The 21,230-nt window shown below is 34.3% G+C and overlaps 1 pseudogene; it reads right to left on the reverse strand.

The window, feature by feature from the left end:
- Positions 1 to 2,215: 2,215 nt before the first annotated feature.
- On the reverse strand, positions 2,216 to 18,818 carry LOC117711623 (14-3-3 protein eta-like; annotated as a pseudogene).
- Between the last annotated feature and the right edge of the window lie 2,412 nt (positions 18,819 to 21,230).

Raw genomic sequence — 21,230 nt, forward strand, 5'->3', positions numbered from 1 at the left:
GAAACGTAACACCCAACTGCAAAGTACACTAAAGTTTATACCTCAGTTAAAGTCAATGCATGGTGTTCTTGGTCTCAGCGACACTGAAATATATGAAAATTATATTGAGGAAATCTACACTTTGTTCAATGATTTTTAAGAATGTGCAAGAAGTCCAGGAGTACCATTTGCTCTCAAGAACATGTCAAAGTGCAGGTGATGTTGGATAGTAAATATCTGCTGGGATGTGAGAGCACTTTCCTCTTGTCCAAGATTTGATGTATCAGAAACACAGTGAAATGTACTGAATTTCAACAACAGCCAATCATACTAGTCACAGGAAATCTTGGAAATTCTTTTGAATTGAGCTGGTTGGTAGATTTCCTCTGAAATTGTTGATAAGTTTTATATCAACTGGGAGCTATGTGCAGCTAAATGATCAAGAATGACCTCACTCCAGGCTGCACTCAGATATCCAGCCAGATCCAAAGGCTCTTTAGTTGTTTGTTTCAGATGGCACCTGACTGGCTAGTCTTATTCACATGTGTCAGGGACAGAGGTAGCACAGCCTTATGTGTGCATTTTAGTAAGTCATTTTTTTAATGTCTTCAGGTGGCTTCATCTATTCTCACTAAAACAATCAAAATACTATAAAAATTTGTTGAGATTTTTTCCTATAACTACAATTGAAGCATCAAAAATCAGTCTAGACAACAATATTCCCTTGTGACACTGGAAACAGAGGCTTAGAGGTGTCTTGAATGGCCTTTGGAAATATCCCTTGGCAGTAAAATTGTGCTGTCCCTATACTCTAGAGTATTTACCTGTTTACTTGATATTCGTATTTGCATATATTGTCAATAAATATATATTTAGCTTGTCATTCATGTGATATAAAGTCAATTCCATTTTTGCCAGATTCATGCATTTTGGCAGTATGTCATACATAATTCTGTTTCAAGGGTATTTTTGATTGTTAAAAAATAATATTCAAATTCTTAGCACAATGAAGACCTTTTGCTTTCTCTCAAGTCTTCATCCTCATATATGTCCAGTATCAATTTGGTGCCTGTCCTTTCCAAGCTTAGAAGTGATGATGAACATCTAAGAAGACATTAGAAGTAAAGGGTGTACTGCCTATAGACTAGGCAGAGTTGAAGGTCCCTGTGTGTTTCTAATAAGAGAAGCCTACAGGCTTATGCTATTTACCCTTCTGCTCACCCAGCCTGGTTTCTTGTGGAAATGAAATTTGTTCTTCTCCTGCTGTGAGAACCATGGCTGAATTTGTCATGTGTGACACATTTCCACTCCTTTCCAACAATTTATTCAGCCCAATCAGAGATCTGTTCAGTGTCTGCTGAACTGCTGTTGTTAAAAATGCAAAGCTTGGAGACACTGCTTAGGAAAGCTGACTCTCAGCTTGATTTCTATTGACAGAGGCACCATGGACAAAGGCATAAATAAAAAGTTGCAGTGACTGAGGAAAAAGTCAGGGCTTACTGTTAGAACTCATTATTCTTAGCAGTTTGACTAGAAGAGGGCATCAGTAGGGACAGGAGTGATTTCCTGCTGGAAGTCACCCTAATGCAGCAAGTCTGGCAGTCATTAGTAGCTTCCCCAGAAAATCAGATTGGACAGCTCATCTGTCACAGGCAGGATGAAGTCTACTCCATGTCTTGACACAATACATGGCACAAAAGTTCAGTGGACTGTCAGCCACAGGAACTCACCAGAAGTTTCAATTTACTGAGTTTCCCCCTTGCTTTCAGTATTATAGCATCAGAGCAAGACAAGCTTTGAATTGAAATCATCTTTAGGATGTATTTCATTCCTAGAATTTTTAAGGCAAATTTACATTTTACACAAATAGAGGTGGAAAAACTTCTTAGAATGGGAGAGGAACATTATCTGGTTCATCTCAAAGGATTGAAATTTAATAGACATCAAATTCAATTGATTCCTAGGTCAAGTAAGAGTGGCAATAATTTGTAATTTTTGTCTTCTTGCAAATTAAAGATATTGAAGCTCAAAGAGATAAAAGGCCTTACTACAAATTAGATATTTTAAAATTTTTATCTATGCTTTGTTTGCTTTAGAAATGTTACAGTGGTCTTTGCTTTACTGATAGGGAAGTTGGGGTGCATGTAAGTAAGTAATTTACTTCAAGTCCCACAGATGGAAAGATACAAAGCAGTAATGTGAACTCCCTTCTGCTGAAGCTCTAACTGCCTAAACTCTAGGTACGGTTACCTGTAATGGTAATAGGAAGAATTCAAATAGAAACCTGACTGATTCTTCAGTGTTTCAGAAGATAATTCATCCAATTAAAAAAGGAAGAAGAAGAGGAAGAGGTGAAAGAGGTTGTTGATGTTCCTGTTCGTGAAAGTATTACTCGAAAAAGATTGAAAGACAGACAAGAAAGAAAGCAGGATGGAACATGAGTGATGGAAATGAGAAACAGGCAGAGGTCATTCTTCCTGAGGCCAGTTGTCATTTGTGTAGAGTGGGAGATAGTTTAAAGTCTAATATGTAGAATTTTATGAAAGTCAAACTACAGTCACAGTCAATATAAAATATATTTTCCCCTGTGCCAATGAGTTCAAGGCTCTTTTCCACGTTCTCTTCTATTAGATTCAATGTATCTGGTTTGATATTGAGGTCCTTGATCCACTAGGATTTGAGCTCTGTGCAAGGTGATAAATATGGATATATTTTCATTTTTCTACATACAGACAGCCAGTTAGACCAGTACTATTTAATGAAGATGCTTCCATTTTTCCACTGTATACTTTTGACTTCTTTGTCAAAGATCAAGTGTCCATAAATGTATGGTTTTATTTCTGGTTTTCAATTCTATTCCATTTATCAACCTGTCTGTCTCTTTACCAATATTATGCAGTTTTTTTTTTTTTTTTTTTTTTTTTTTTTTTTTTTTTTTTTATCACTACTGCTCTGTAGTATAACTTGAGGTCAGGGATAGTTATTCCCCTAGCAGTTCTTTTATTGTTTAGAATTGTTTTCCCTATTTTTGGATTTTTTGCCTTTCCAGATGAATTTGAGAATTGCTCTTTCTATGTCTGTAAAGAATTGTGTTGGGATGTTGATGAGGGATTCTGTTGCCCTCCAAAAGACTCAGCAAGCAGCTGAGGGAGTCAGATGCTGATATTTGTACCCAACTAATGAACAGAACGTGCTGATGCTGACACCTGTGGTTGAATTACAGAAAAGATGAGAAAAGCTGAGGAGGAAGCTGATCCTGTAGGAGGACCAGCAGTCTCAATTAATCTGGACCCCCAAGAACTCTCAGACACTGGACCACCAACCAGGCAGCATACACCAACTGATATAAGGCCCCCAACACATATACAGCAGAGGACTGCTGGGTCTGGGTTCAGTCAGAGAAGATGCACCTAACCCTCAAGAGACTGGAGGCCTGAGGGAGTAGAGAGATATGGTGGTGTGGGAAGTAGGGGGGTGGGCATATCCTTGTGAAGGTGGGGTAGGGAGGAGGAGCAGTCAGAGGGTGGACCCGGAGAGAGATTAAAGCTGGATTGTAAAAATAAATCAAATAAAATTAATATATATTATATATATTTCACCACTGTCAACAATTTTTAATAGTTGTTGGGTAGTAAAAATATCAATTATACTTGGCTAACTGTATATATTTGCACACCAACTTCATTATGTCTTGCCTCCTTCAAATTTAAAGTTAATATTAGTAAATTAGTAAAATGTGGCATTAGTTTTTAATAGCATTTGTTTATGTTCTACATACTCTGTATTTCCACATAAATTTTAGAATCAGGTGTAAATTTTTTTCTTTAATTTTTTATTTTTATTATTTATTTATTTTTACACTTTTTGGTGAGTGCTTCATAGCCTCAGTAAGAGTGTCAGGCCCTTAGGACCTCCCCTTAAGATGGATCCTACTTTGGGCCTGTCGCTGAATCTTCTTTTCCTCAGGCTCCTTTCCATTTCCATCCCTGCAGGTCTTTCAGACAGAAACAATTATGAGTCATAGTTTTGATTGTAGGATGGCAACCACTTCCCTCATCTGATGTCCTGTCTGTCTGCTGGAGGTGAGCTCTATAAGTTCCCTCTCCCCACTGTATGGCATTACATCGAAGGTTCCTCCCTTTGAGTCATGAGAGTCTCTCATCTCTCAGGTCTCTGGTGAACTCCGGAGGGTCCCCCCACCACCCCTAACCTCTTCCCTCTGAAGTCGCCTGTTTTTCTTCTTTCTACTGGCTCTCAGGGCTTCAGTTCTTTCCCTGACCCAATACCAGATCATGTTCCCCTCTCCCCTGCCCCAACTTCTGCTTTCCCATCCCCTTTCAGGTCTCTTCCTCCCTTCTCCCTAAATTTTTAAAATCAAAATATGACTAGAATTTTGTAATTGCTTTTAGATTTTAGGTTAATTTGAGGTGAATCAACACAATAAATACTGTCTTTAAACTCAGAAGCATGGTCTAGATGTCCTAACACCAAAGCTTCATGGATTTCAGTTTTAAAATATTTTTATTATGTTTATTAACAATATTTATTATTCCAAACATCACTATAACTAATATTTTAAATATCAACTTCTTATGTACCGAATCAACTACAATGAACTTTTAATATTGCTCATGCATCTAGCAATCTTATAAACATTTTAGATCTCTTTGGCTGTGTAAATAAACTTGAAATTCCATATTGATAATTATGTCATGTGTAAGCAGAGACAATATCTTTTTGTCTAATTATCAACTTGTATGACACTCATTATTATTTATTATCAATACTTTATTATAATAATGACAACTAATAGTAAACCATTTAAAAGAATTTTAAGGTAGGTGTCTTGTTCTGTCGCTGTGTGAAAACAGTTAAACTTTCTCCATCAAAACATCAGATACTAGCTATGGAAATTGACATTTGTGGTATCCAACTCTGTCTGAACAATTGATTTCTTGCTAGGAGTTTTAAAAGGAATATTTGTGGATTCTGAATTTTGCAAAATTGTTGTTTTCTATACTGATGACATATTTCTTCCTAAACATTAATAATATAAATTACAAATTTTGAGCTTTTCAATTATTAAATTATCTCAATATTTTTGGGAATATTATTTTGTTATCGGTGTTAAAATATTCTTTGTCACATATAGTTGGAGTCCATTTGTTGAGATTTTGCACAGAATATAAGCTTTCTCTTTATATAATGTAATGCTGATAATGGAATAATGTATTAAAGAATTTGGACATATAAGTAACATTTTGTTCTTTTCCAATCTTTTTGAAGAATTTATATACATTTAGGATAATTGACTAGAGAAATTTTCTGGGCCTGTAATTGTCTTCAGAGTCTTTTATTTTAAGTTTGAGTGAGTTTCAATATGTATCTTTCAAGGAAATGTTTCATATCACAAATTATTAATATATTGGCAATGTACATTGATACTTTGCACATGGATGTAGAGATTTTCTCATTATTGTTTTTTATTTTAATAATTTTTCTTATTTCTACTTTTAGTGTTGTCTGTCTAGCTACATTTAAATAATTCTGTCTCTAAAAAAGGGAAACCTGATTTAAATAACTTACTATTGCTAATGTTTCATTAATTCTTTCTCTGCTACCTATTACTATTTATCCCTTATTCTTTAATTTTAATTTTCTTTCTAGTACTTTGAGGCTATGGATCTTTATGTGAGACCCTTTATTCTCTTCATCATATAACTGCATATGCTCTATGTAATATTTTATAACCACATCAGAGAATTATATTAATGTTTTAGATTTTTCCAATTAAAAATGTATTTCCATTTCTCATTTAGTTTCTCTTTGTCTCATGAGTTATGATGTATATAATTTGGTTTCTAAATAGCAAAGTATTTCTAAGAAAAAAAATCCATTAATTACAATTAATTTAACTTCAATGTATTCAAATAATCTTTTAAATAATATGACTATCAATTTAATAAAACTTGTTTTTCTGAAACATTTTATATATTTGTATAAATATATTTATAAATTTTACTATAAAACTTATAGATGAATAAAAACATCACATACCAAAATTAACTAAAATCAAAGTCTATACAACTTAATAAATATAGGGTTTGAACTGGCATTTGAAGCTGTGAAACTCCACATTAAAACTTTATACTTTCAGTATGAAATATATTTTATGCTGTTATGTATGACCTTAAACATCCGCAGCAAAATTAGAATTGGAGAAGCAATATAGCTTTATTTCCTCATTCATAACTTGTGATACTTTGATTCATCCTTACTCTATTGGCTTATATTCAGCTCTATTTGTTGCTTCTTTGTGTTGTATCTTATCTACATGTACATTTCTTTGCATGTATTACTACTATAGGATATATTTCTCATTAATGTATAATATTTCATCACACACACACACACACACACACACACACACACACACACACACTACGGCAAGTTGGTTAAAATGTTCTATTCTTTAACATCCTTACTGAAGCTTATGACTCTTGAAGGAAAAATATATATTTGCTTTTCTATGACTGTAGATTTTTGTTCTGCTTTATGATTCTATTAGTTCTTCTTGTCCTTTTAAAACTTGAGTGTTAGAAAAATTGAAGATATTGGTTTATATATTATTTTAATAACCATTAAAGTAACCATTATTGAGGGTTATAAATGGAGAACTTTAGCTTATTAAAGGCTATCTTAAATTGAATTTATACTAATTTGTATAAAATATATCAATGATATTCTTTGAATTTTCACATCTTGTCCTTTTTTATAGTCATATATTGCAACTTTCCATGTGGGTGAAAACTCTTAAGGTTTTTTGTCCTTTAGCAGTGTATGCTTGCTCTTATGCAGTTTCAGATTTCCTAATTGTGTCATTCTTTTTCTGCCCAAAAGACTTTTTAGAATCTTTTTATCAGTGAGTTTACAGTAGTGATAACCTTTTTCATTTATGCATATCAAAAATAACTTTACTAAGTCTTCACTCTGAAAACTTACTTGGATGAATACATAATTCAACGATCAGAACTTTCATTTTTTCTTCCTTTTTATCATACTGTAAGAAAGTGCTCTTCCATATTGCTTGTTGTAAAAATACCTTCTTACCCTTACATTGGTCCTTTTGCACTGAGTCTACATCTTGTTTCTCTATCTGCAATAATGATTAATTTTTATTACTGACTTTGAAATTATTATTGATGATGTAAGTTTGTATCAATTTTCTTTTTGTAAAATTACACTTGTTTAATTTCTCTCTGTGTGTGCATGTGTGTGTGCACGTGTGTGCACTTGTGTGTGTGTGTTTGTTGTGTGTGTGTTCCCTAACACATATATAAAGGTCACAGACAGCTTCTAAACATAGGTTTACTTTATCTAGCACATGGTATGGGAACAGCACATGCTGTCACGCTTAGTGACAGATATTTTTTCAGTGTGCAATCTGTCCAGCCTCCTACCATTTTCCTTTCTGCTTCTCAGGTCCAGAAGCACACTGAGACTTGTATATATTCATGTTTCCAATGTTGGGCCATAATATCTTGAAATATTTCTTTTTACAATCTTCAAGTATATTATGTACATATATCTTTGACTCTCTTATACTGAATAGATTTATTATTAACTCATAAAGTTTATAAATATTTTGTTTGACAATGTTTAATCTGCCATTAACTCTATCCATATCTTCCATCTTGGACATTTTAGTTTTTATTACCAGAAGTTTAGCTTTAAAAGCTGGAGAGATGACTTAGTGGAATAAAGCAATTGCTTTTGGGTAGAGGACAGTTCATGACCCACTGTCTTATGACCTCCATGTACACACACACACACACACACACACACACACTCCCCACTCACAGACACACAAACCCGAGCAAAAGAGACCAAGAAAGGGGCAGAAAGAAAGAAAGAAAGAGAATAAAAATAAATCTTTAAAATATTCAGTTTTAATTGTCTCTTCCATGCTTCGTAACTTTTAAGCATGTATGATATAATTTTAAAACTGTTTGACTGCTCTTGTCTCTGAATTCCAATAGCTTTGTCATTTCTGATTGATTTAATTACTTGTGCAGGATTTTATGTTTCTTCTTCTTGCATGACTGGTTGTCTTTTAATTGAATGTCAGACATTTGAATATCACATAAATATATCAGCTTCACTTTACAGTGTAGTTTCATACTTGTAAATAATCATACCCCAGTATAGCTTGTTGATACTATTTTAAATGGGTATAGAAAAATGAAATGATTGTGACTAGTTATTCTTTACTATTGCTACATCTTTCTGAATTTTCCTCTTCTGCCCTCTGAATCTTGAATTCATTTTGACTAGTGGGACTTGACACTGTTCCTTGCTCTCTGTCAGATACTTCTGTTAATTCATTGGGTGATTATAGCCCTGCTTCCTGAATTTTTCACACCTTCATGAATTAATCAGTGTTCTGTTCTCAGAGAGTTACCTTTAATAACGCCTGCTTTTCTCTATGTTCAGCTTCCTAGTGTTCTATGCTCTGGCATGTAGTATATATCATTCCCATTTCCTCAACTCAGGTGATCTGCTGGGCTCTGATTTCCTGGAGTTCCAATAGTTTCCTTCATTGTGTAAACTGAGGACTATAATTTTATTTGTTTTTGCTTTTCCTGATTTGGTATTTTCCCTTGTATACATCTCATGTTTTGAATTTCCAAGAAGAGGTATAAATCTAGTCTTGTTGCTTCATCAGGATTGGAGGTAAACATTTTTCCAAGTCATGTTCATGTGAGAAAGTAAAAAGTAATATCAAGATAATTATAATTAAATTTCTTCTTTGATAATTATATGGATGTATAAAATGTGCAGGATTTTTCCACACTCTTGTGTTTCTCCCTCCCTTACACCCCTGTCTTTCCCATAAAACTATTTCCCAAATTTCATGACTTCTTGTTTTGTTTTGTGGTGCATCAAGTTTGAGTTTAACTAGAGCTATCTGCCCAACTAAGATTTTGAACTTAGCTCTTGGAAACTGGTAGGTTCACTACCAGTGATTTCTGCTGCTGTGAATTCGTTGTTGCAATGACTGTATCATGCCCAGGAAATGACATTTTGCATTACTTCTCACTCTCTGTAGCATTTATGTCCTTTAATACCGCCTTTCTCATAGTGTTTTTCTAAGCTTCAGAGGCAACAAATGAAGTGTCTTCTTTAGAACTGAGCCAGCCCAGTCTTGGATATCTTGATTTGTTTGTTTGATTGGTTGATGGGTTACTTACTAACTTACTTACTTACTTACTTACTTACCTACTTACTTACTTATCTGAGACAGTCAATGTATTCCTGGCTGTTCTGGAACTTATTCTATAGACTAGGTTGGTATGAATTCACAGAGATGTTCCTGCCTCTGCCTCTCAAGTTCTGGGGTTAGAGGCAAGTGAGACCACCATCAGGAAGTTGGTTGATTTTGTTTTGCTATTTCTGTAACTGTTTTTAGTGTTTCATAGGCATCTTGTCCTGTATGATCATCTATTTTTCTATTGGAACCAAGGATATAGTACTCCTTTCTGGGTTTCCTTGAGTCTAGGTCCCTTAGTGCAAAAGTTGGTGGATGAGAGGATGGAGAAAAGTAAAGTTTTACTTAAGAGTCATTTTAGGTCAGGTAAAAAAAAAAAGAATGGCTGGTCCCAAGGCAATGAAATACTTGGTTTTATATAAATGTTTAGTTGCTATGTTATGTAAGGAAAAATATCATTAATCACTTTGCAATGTTAATATTATTCATAAACATATTTATATTGTATGATATTAATTAAATTTATAGCCATATTATATTAAGCTAATTTATTGTATTTTACTTGCAGGTATTTGAGTGACATGATGCTAGGTGTGGCATGTAGATCAGTATCCTGAATGTGTGACTGTGGAGTTCAATTGTTATCTGTTAAAAAAAATTATTAATTAACTATGAAATAGTGATATTAGCACCTCCTTTGCTCACCTTTCCAAATAGATTGAAGTAACAAGTAGAAGTAAAATTGTAACTGGGAAGCAATATGTCAATATGAATTATTATTAAAATTATGTCAATCATAATTTGAAGAAACGTAAATGAAAAAATTCATACATTATAGCCCACTATTTCTTTTTGTGCATATTTTCTCCACACATCTCTCTATCATCAAAGGAATCTCTTAACTCAAAAATACTTCCCTTTCCTTTGAGGTACAGTGATGAGACATAGTAAGACTGCTGTCCTATAAATTACATAATTGTGCCTACATTATGTTTTTGTGTGCTTTTAGAGAAGTCTCAGAACTCTTAAATCTTTTAAATCTTTAAAACAAAATGGATGTAATTATACTAATTAAGGAAGTACATGTTTAAAAATATAGCAATATCAACTTTGTGTGTCTTTTGTATGGAAGAAAATAAATATAACATACAAGAATAACTGTATATTCTAAGTATTCAGTGATAGTAGTTCTAAAACACTAAATGAGTCCACTTAAACATCAGTGTGAACAGTTTGAGTACAATGGACTATATTCCTCTCTGTACATAACTGAAGACTCAGATACCAAATCTAAGTAAGTTTTTTACTCTTTCCTAACCCCCAAAAAGATTCATCTGCAGTCAGTTATCCAAATATTATTGCACTTCTTGTAAGACCTCAGCTCCTGCCAGGCTTATTTCAGTTACACTCATGGCAAAATTCATCCTATTTTTTTATCCTTGAATTCTTGAATTTCCTACTGTAACCCTTAATTACATTTGCCTCTAATTAAAATGCTATTTTATTCCTCAGGATAGATCACTCATAGGAAATACAAAAAAAGAAAAGAGAAAAAAAGAAAAAATTTCTTTATAGAACAGCCGAAAATCTGTGTTCTTTTTACTAACAGATTCCTTTTGAGCAGGTCTGTGCATTTTTTTTTATGTGCTTCCTCTCACATATTCCACCTCAGCATGTTCTAGGATCATTCTCGATGACCAAACATAAACCTTGTTGTGGCTGCACAAGTTACACCCCCCATGAATTATATCATTGTTATATCCATTAGATGCAATTTGTTTTTATTAGGCTCAATCAAATAATAGGTACTATTTACACAACACTAATCATCTATTAGTCATTGCTCTAAGAACGGTGCTTCATTTTATCTATTCCTCACTATGAGAAAAAGAGAGGCTACTTCTCATATATATATATATGCACAAAGATATATAAGAAAACTAAAATGTATCTGCAATCATAATTCTCAGTAGTAGAGACCATGTATTATTGTTAGTTGAATGAGCTTGTTCTCAAGAGAAAGTCCCTGCCATGTCCCTGTCCTTTCACATACAAATTGATCCATAATAAAAAAGTTGCTTACTTCTTGATTCAATTCCTTCATCTGTAGAATAAAATCATTAATAATATTCACCATTAAAATATTTTAAAGATTAAAATAAGACATATAGTAATAAGAATGTATTTCACTTATATTAATTATTATCATCATTATCATCATCATCATTGTCATCATCATCTGTGACAGTGATAGCTGCTTCTTTCTTCATATTAGGAGAATATTATTTCTCCCTCTACCAGTTCTCCTTATAACAGTGCTGCATGGGAACAGAGTGATTGATCTAAACATTAGGGGGCTGAAATTAGCCCTGGCATCTTTGACCTTACCAATGTTCATCCAGATGTTGGATTTCATTCCCATAGTGGTGATTTACAATAGATGACACATTTATGAATAGCCCTTAAGGAAGAAAGTTCTTCTGATGAGAAGCAAATGATGTTCCTTTAGAAATACAAAATGACTCCTGGTATGATTAATGGCCTTCCCAGAAATGTCAAAGTAATTAATAACAATTAGAAATTTAATACAAAATGATGCCACCTGCTTGCGAACAATAGATTAATGTGCATGGTATGTGTTAGCTGTCTTATAGAAGTGTAATTTTATTACAAAATTGATATACAAATATGTGTGTAATATATACATATATTTGAATATATATGTTCATATGCATAGTAAAGAATATAGTAATCAAAGGCTAAAGAATATAGGAGTGTTAACAGGAACTGTAGAACCCATAGAAGCTCAGAAGCCCGGAGAACCAATCCATCTCCAGACTTTGTTCTCTGTAGCTCCTTTGAACAGTGAACACAAACAAATATTTGAAGACGGTGAACATAGGAGACAGAGTAAGTTCCCATTCCTAGTCACTCTATTTCCTGGTATTGGTAGTACTGGGAAGAGTTTTTAAATACACCTTAGAGAAAATTTGTAGACTGGTGAATGATTACAAGAAAAAAAAGGCTTGAACTTCAAATTTCTGAAAAAAGAAGTTGAAGAAGATATCAGAAGATAGAAAGATCTCCCATTCTCATGGTTCTGCAGGGTTAACAAATAAAAAATGGCCATCTTACCAAAAGAAATCAACAGATTCAATAAAATTTCCATTAATACTCCAACACAATTCTTTAGAGACCTTGAAAAAACAATTTGCAACTTCACATGGGGGAAAACACAGGATAGCTAAAACAATTCTGCATAATAAAAGAGCTTCTGGAGATTGTACCATGCTGGATCTCAAGGTGTACTACAGAGCAATAGTAATAAAAACTACATGGTATTTGTATAGAAACAAACTGTTGTTCTTTTATTGGTTGATCAATGGTATCAAATCAAAGACTCTGAAATAAACCCACACACTTATGAACACTTGATTTTTGACAATGAAGCCAAATTTGTACAATGGAAAAAGAAAGCACCTTTAACAAATGATACTTGTCTAACTGGATGTCTGCATGAAGAAGAATGAAAAGAGATCTATATCTATCATTCTGAACAAAACTCAAGTCAACATGAATCAAAGACCTCAAAATAAAACTAAATGTATTATGTCTAATCAAAGAGAAAGTGGAAATAGCCTTGAAGGCATTGGTATATGTGACAACTTCCTAAACAGGACACCAGTAGTGCAGACACTAAGCTCAAGAATTGATAAATGGTACCTCATGAAACTGCAAAGATTCTGTAAGGCAAAGGACACTGTCAATAGGATAAAATGGCAACCTACAGACTGGGAAAAGATTTTCACCAACGATATGTTGGATAGAGGGTGAATATCCAAAATATATAAAGAAAACAAGAGGTTGGACAACAACAAACTAATTAACCCAATAAAAAATAGAGTGCAGAATTTAATAAGAGAATTCTCAACAAAGGAATCTCTAATGATTGAGAAACACTTAGAGAGATTTTCAACATCCTTAGTCTTCAGGGAAATGCAAATCAAATGACCCTGAGATTTCACCTTACACCCATCAGAATGGCTTGGCTTAAAAACTCCAAGAACAGCACATGCTGGGGAGGATATGGACCAAGGAAAGTACTCTTCCATTGCTGGTGGAAGTGCAAACTTGTACAACCACTCTGGAAATCAATTTGGTGTTTTTTCAGAAAATTGGGAATTGTTCTCCCTCAAGATTCAGCTATACCACTCCTGGGCTTTTGCTCAAAAGATACTCCACTATACCACAAAGACATTTATTTGTTCCATTATGTTCGTAGCAGCTTTATTTTTAATAGCCAGAAACTGGACATATCCCAGATGCCCCTCGAATGAAGAACAGGTAAAGAAAATGTGTTTCACTTAAACAGTTGAGTACTACTCAGCTATTAAAAGCATGGGCATCCTGAATTTTACAAGCAAATAGGTGGAACTAGAAAGTATCATTTTGAGCGAGGTAGCCCAGACCCTAAAGGACATACATGGTGTGTACTCACTTAAAGTGGATATTAGCCATATAACAAAGGACACCCATGGTATAATCCACAGACCCAAAGAAATTTAAAAAAACCAAAAAAAAAACCAAAGAGACCAAGGAAGGGTGCTTGACTCTCACTCAAGAAAGGGAAAGAAAATTGCCACTAGAAGTAGATGGGGAGGGAACTGGATAGGAGAGGGGATGGGGGAGTGAACAGGGTTGGGGTGGGGATCAGATGCAGGGAGAGCCAAAAAGAGGGGGCCTGGTTAGTGAATGAAAATCTGTGGCACATCTTTAGAATGTGCCAGAGACCTGAGGTTTGGGAGTCTCCAGAGAGTATATGATGATGAGTCTAGCTAATACTCCTAGCAGCAGGATTTTTGGATCCTTAAAGTGGCCACCTTCCATAGCCAGGCAGGCCTAGCAGGTCTCCCAGTAGAGGATTAAAGACATCAACCCACCCACAAAACCTTTGACCCAAAATCTGTCCAGTCTACAGATAGTGCAAGCATAAAGGTGTTACAGAATCTGAGGGAATGACCAACCAATGACTGGCCCTGTCATCTATCCTTTGGGCAATAACCAATCCATGACATTATAAGACAGAGAGAGAGAGAGAGAGAGAGAGAGAGAGAGAGAGAGAGAGAGAGAGAGAGAGAGAGAGAGAGAGAGAGAGACTGAGAGGGAGAATGTTAAGCATCTTGAAAATCATCACTTCACTTTTCATAATGACTGCATAACCAATCTTTTGCCTCCCCTTGTAAACATTGTTATGTTTCTTTTCTATCAGTGTTTCAGCTAGACTACTGATTATATGACATTTTTAGGCACACTGAGTAAATATAAAATAAATCTTGTAAACTTTAATCTTCCTTGAATTATTCAGATTTAACCATGTTTTAAAAAAGTAAGCTGAGGCTGGAGATAGGGCTTAGGAGTTAAGAAAAATTAGTTTCCTTGCAAATAATCAACTTCAGTTGCTACTGCATACATAGTAACCAAAACTGTACGTATATCTAGTTACAAGGTATTTAATGCCTTTTTGATCTCTGTGGGTTCCTGCAATCAATCAGATGGCATACTTATGTACATTCAGACATATACACGTGCTCCAAGTGTGTATAATTTACTTTAAGGCAAGTTTTATTTCTAAATAAAAATTGAATATTTTTATAATTACAGACTAATTAAACCTAATAAACTATGATTCTGTCACTACAGACCAGATACTCATATATCTTAAGAATATGAAAACACATACAATGTTAAATCACAGACATATAATGATAATCATTTTGTAATCAACAAAATAGCATAACTACCCAGTGCCATATGTAAAGAGTGAAAAGCTATTTCCCTATGAGCACAGAGAAGAAAGAACTAAATGAATCCTGTTATTAGTGGCCAGACATGTGATGTGGCTTTAGCTAGTCACGAACTCACATTTGTAGTAATACCCTATAGAAAACACTTGGTAAGGTATGGGGATAAATTACCCTAAGGACTCTGGCATAGAGATGGTCCAATTCAAAGCATTTTTAATGGAGGAAGCTAGAAATAGCCCTTCAACCTGATCTACTTCTTTTCCTGTCGAGTTGCCATACATGATGTACATTATATTTCCTTATCCTCCACATGATTTTATGTATAGAATCTTGTAAGCAGAGTTGCTACAGTTACCATATAAGATAACAAATTCAATTTTTTAAATTGTTTTCAGCAATTTTCCAGCTTCTAGGGGGAAAAGGGGAATCAGTCAGCTCTATGCACACAGAAGATAAAGCCATCCACAGCACAATGTCCTACCCTGAGGGTGTATTGAGCTGAGCATGATTAAATTGTCAGTTAGAGATGGATCTGAATCATGATTTAATTTGATCACCAATATCAATAAAATGAACTAAGCAATTGACTTTAGTGAAAAACTTCAGGGTCATTCTTGAGTGAAAATTTGTAATAGCCTTTGTTACATTCTGATTAATGAATTCCCAACTAGTTTACATTAAGTCTCATACCATTACATTGTAATCATAATGTAACAATTATAAGGAAGTAAAGTGCCATTACATCCTACTTTTAATTAATTTATCATTTTCAAGCAATGATGAAAACATTTTTCAATATTGCTTTAACAAATAGAGTATCTAGTATTAGTGAATTGGAATATGTTTCTAAGCTTATCTATGATAGTTTTTCTTTGCTCAACTATATATTTATAGGTTTTCTCAGAGATATTATGATTGTTTGCTTTGATTATGAATAGATATTTAATTCTGTCACATTTGTGAAAATTTATATGTACAGGATTATTGTTATTTACTTTTACCTTTTATTGTTTTTTTTTTTTTTTTTTTTTTTTTTTTTTTTTTTTTTTTTTTTTTTTGTGGGGGCACAGAGCCTTATAGAAGTTTGGTGGTTTTAAAAATTATTCTTAGTTTTTTTTCCCCTTAAAGGTTTCTAAAATCTTCCCTCTAGACCATATCAATGCATACTTTTATTTTCTTTTTAATGATTTTATAAAACTATTTATTTTTTTTAAATGCATTAGGAATGTAATGTTTTATGTTATGAGTTCTGGATCTGTGCTTTTTATTATAATAAGGGTTAATCAATAACCATAACATGATTTACCATGCAATCATCATCCCATTTCTCCAATGAATTTAAACTATCTTTGGTTCTTAGGATCTGTTGCATATTTCCATGGGACTCAAATAAGAAATGGCTCAGTTACATAAGTAATCCTGTGCTTTAATCTAACTTAAGAATCTTGGTTGTATTTTTAAAACTAATTCATAAGATACTGTTTTGTCAGTGGATTACCAAATATTTTCAGATTCAGTAACTCCTTACACTGGTTCATAGAAGGACCTGATTAAAAGATACTATTACAAAGTTTCAGTGAAATTTATTAATGAGGTGATACAAAAACAAATGTTGGAGAATGCATTCTCTTTTATTTAATAACACAATATATATTTGAAAGATTGAAATGGGTTTGTGATGTTCAAGGTATGCAAAGCTTCAAGTTATAAATCAGGAAGAAAATGATGGTCTACCATGCACATTCATGGGTAACTAACCATGCTTATGATACTATGGTATGCCAGTCAGAAATCTACCTTGATATGTTGCCTATGAAGGGATTTGAGGAGAGTACATTTAGTTTCACTTGAAGACAGCTACTGATACTGGCAGTTACCACTGCATTCTAGGAGCTGAGAAGGTGTGCATCAGAGAATGAATCAGTAAAAGGATCCCCCTTTGTTTTCTGAATAAGGTATTGTCCATGTTGTGCTCTGAGTTGTGTCTCCATAGTCTCCTCAACCTTTTACAAATTAGTGGGATAAAAATAGTGTTCAACCAATGTATAGATGGATAATGGAGATCAAGAGATACGTCAGAATATTTCTAAGATACACCTAACCCCAGGGGATTTTCAACAACATATTACTCACATTTTCTAAATATTTACCAAATAAAGCATTTCCTTTTCTTTTTAAGTCCAAAGCATTTATTTTAACAACCTTATCAGCATGATTGACACAGGTTGACACGTGATGCTTTCAGGGTACACAAGAATAAGAGTTACAATAAATAAATAAATAAATAAACAAATCACTAAATCAATCAATTCACGGTTCTTAATCACAACCAAAATAACCAAATAAAAAAGTTACACATATTAAAACTTCTGATGTATTTAACTGAAAAGGTGTGTACACAACATAATTTAAAGTGGCACAGCAAGGGCCACTGAAAGCTCACATTAAACAGTTTATGCATATGATAGTAAAGGAACAAATTGTTGAGTGTCAGTTTCCATTAGCTGAAGGAAGGCATAGTAGTGTAGAATCCATTTTTGCTTACACATGATGTACAGCTTAACGAAATACTATCAGCTTGTTTAAAATAGCAGCCATAACCGGCCTCCGTTGCTTAATTCTCCTTTCTACATTCTTCAATTACCATCACCTGGATTTGTCATAAATCAATAGACATAATAAACTATCTAATTCATAATGCACTTTTCTGCGCAATGAAAAAGGAAGCACCCTGTGGCTCAAAGCAAACATCAGTCCAGTAAATGTCCATGAAGGTTTATCTGAAACTGCTTCCCAAGGGACAGAAGGGCCAATCTGAATAGTGATATTGCCAATATTGATAGGTTTAGAAGTAGATAGAGTAATTGCGGCAAGGAAGAATCAATGATGGGGTGAGGGAAAGGACAGGGACCTACAGGGGCGTCAGTTGCTCTTTTCCCTACTTCTTCATCCTGTTGGTTGCTTGTCCAGAGGCTGCATTTGTCTCAGAGCCACTGGATGATGAGAGTACCAGTTTAATGTCCACAGCTTAGCTATGGCATTATCGAAAGCTCATTTACCTAAGAGGTAGGCCTAACATGGTACATCCTGTATCTATAGTAGAAGGCAGATAAAATGGAGAGCCAGACCAAGTCAGATGGGGCATGTGGGCTGCATGTGCTTTTGCCAATTTCGAAGGCTTCATTGTACATGGCTTCACCCAAAGTTTTCATTCTCCCGAGAAGCTACCTCTGCCAAGGAGCAGTGGTAATCACCCTTCATATTCAGATAGAACACCTTGATCTCATATGGAAATGATTGCAGTTCTTGATGAGGAGCTTGCCAAGCAGAGGGAAGCCATCATTGCAAACTGTTTCCAGTACCCTCTTGATCTCCTGGGAAGCACTAATTTCTCTAACTTCTTTTAACTTCCTCTAACTTATTTTCATTGCCATGTGCCATGGATATTTGGTCACTGCTAGTAATAGCCTTCCAAGAAAATTGCCTGGCACCAATTACATTCTTGTAGATCACAGAAAGTAGATTTCGATTGTTATTAGAGATTCATTCAGCTCTGCCACAGCCTTCGTGGAGGAGAGCATGTTGTCTTTTTGTTCTTAGTAATGTTTGTTTATTTGTTTCAGCTATGCCAGTGCCAGTTGCTGCCACTGCAGCAGCTGCTCTCTCTCTTCCTTGTTGCTCACATTGGTCTTGCCTAGAGTTCCCACACTGCCTGTTCACTTGCCTGCCTGTCAGTCAGCTTCCTGATTACCACCCTTACTTTCCATTTTGATAGCTTTAAATTTGGTTGGTGATGACTGATCTCAGTTGTCACAGAAGAAATGGATGTTGGTTCCTGAACGTATTAGATAAATGAAATCTGTGTCTACTACCCATATCATCATGAGGACATTTGTCAGAACTTACATATCCAAAAATAATGGACATGAAAATCTCTGTTCCAATAATGGGTATCAGACAGGACTATGAGCCTGACACAAATATGGATATTGGATCTGGCTAAGGACCTCCATCAGCTAAGTACTGTCAGAATGTAGTGGAAAGAGAAAAGTGAGTGGGATGCTAGAATATGATTTTCAGGTTATATAAAAACCAGGACTATAGTAAAGTCTATCAAAATCCCATACCCAACCTCAATATCCAACCTCCTTGTGCCTTTTTATATATAGGACACTAATACTATCTCAGTTTATATGGAATTCTAATTTTGTATAGATGGACTAACTATTGCATTGATACAGGGGTTGACAGAGCACTCCTGTTGTATGTGCTTATGTATTATTTGTGTAAAATAGTATGAGTGGGTATAACTATAAATGTATCTGCTTCTTTAGAATTATTATTTGCCATCTTAGGGACTACATTTTGCTTCAATTTAGTAGCAACACAAAGATAGAAATAAGAATTTGAGAGAAGAGGTGTGCTGGGATGGTTGTCTGGTAACACTGAAGTAAGTTCACAGGGAAGCAGCTGCAGTTCTATACCTGTGAATGGGGTCCCAAGACAATGGCTTCCAGAAGCACTGCTTCTTCTGTCCATCTGTTCATATAGTTGGGTACCAAGGGCTTTTTACAAAAGTTTCTGCCTGTGTGTGTAATAGCTCCTTAATAATTTTCCTGCATGTCTTAATAAATATGTTTAAATGTTTTAAGATAGTCATATAAGAGCTGCAATTATCCTCCCTAAAAACAAAGAAAAAAACAGAAATATAAGAGGTGATTAGAAAGACTTATATGAAAATTAAACAATTTAAAATAAAAGGGTTAGCTAGACATGCCACTTCACATCTTTAATCCCAGTGCTTGACAGATGAAAACAGAAGATTGCCTCAGATACAAGGCTACATTGAGCTATGTAGTTGATTCGAGGTCAGCCTGGGCTACAAAATGTTACTTTGCATTAAAAGATCAAGATAAAGAAACCTGTGGGTTATGGGATAAATTTTGTTAATTTAAGTTAATAAATATTACTTAAGATGAAATTAGAGGGTGTTTCTAAGAGACATCGTTCATTCATATTTTAAAACTCATTAGTACATGTTCATATTACAAGAATTCATGATTCCCTTGGTCTTTTTGTTCCCTTTTAAAATGCTGAGGCTTTAAATTTCCACTCAAGAGCCAGGAAGCAAGATAGGGCTATTAGATTTAACGTCATATATTTTCCCAAGCAGAATCCACAGCACTTGTTTAATATGTATGCAGCCCATTTTAGACTGTAATCTCTTTTCAGTTATTTACACCACTGACAGGCTTTAGATTCTTATTTCTGACACTATGATTTAATGTCCTGACATAAGACTCAGATTTATAGCTTCACTCCTGGCCCTAGAGTCCCACTTGACGTCTCTCCAATTCAGTGATTTGGAGATTCTCAGAAGGGGATTTTTCTCACAGGGTTTTAGATTCATCATGGGTTTCTTTTCCCTTTGGAATGATGTCCTTACCCTGTGTTTTGTGATGAATTTAGTAGCCTTTGATTTTCCAAAATTGACTTTCCAGGTGTTTTTTTTTTTGGGGGGGGTCTATTTAAGATGATCATATGCAAAATATACACTCTCTGTGTGTATATTTTGTAAAATTGGGAATAAAATATCTCCTTCATATGGTTGTTGTGAGGGATAATTTTTTTAACTTAACACAGTGAAATCTATTTATTATGTAACAAAATACAATGTAACATAGTAGTATCCTGTTGTGATCATGCAATTTCAGTGTTCTCTTACAAAAATTGTTTCTTCTAAAATCATTCTATGCAGTAGCATGCCTTTGATCCTGAATTTATAAGAATATATTCCAAAGATAAAAAATGTATATATGACCAATATTTGTATTAAGAGTGCTGTGTGCTACAATGTCATTGAAGACCTAAGCACAATGTCAATATTTCTAAAGATATATATCCATCCATTAATCTTTCTACCCATTTATCCACCCAAACTGAACTTTAGTGATAGCATATACACCATTGTTAATATAGCCTTAGATAAGACAGAAACTGATTGTCACACACTGGATATTCTTATATAAGTTAGAAGGAATTATTGGTATATACGCTACAGATCTAAAAGAGAAAAAAATTCATCTTATTTACTTGCCTAAAAAGTTCACATATGGGATTATATTTGACCTGAGACTTAGGTTATATAGGCACATTAGAGGTGAGAAATAAATAATACA

This window comes from Arvicanthis niloticus, chromosome 1 (genome assembly GCF_011762505.2).
Source record: "Arvicanthis niloticus isolate mArvNil1 chromosome 1, mArvNil1.pat.X, whole genome shotgun sequence".
Lineage (NCBI taxonomy): Eukaryota > Metazoa > Chordata > Mammalia > Rodentia > Muridae > Arvicanthis > Arvicanthis niloticus.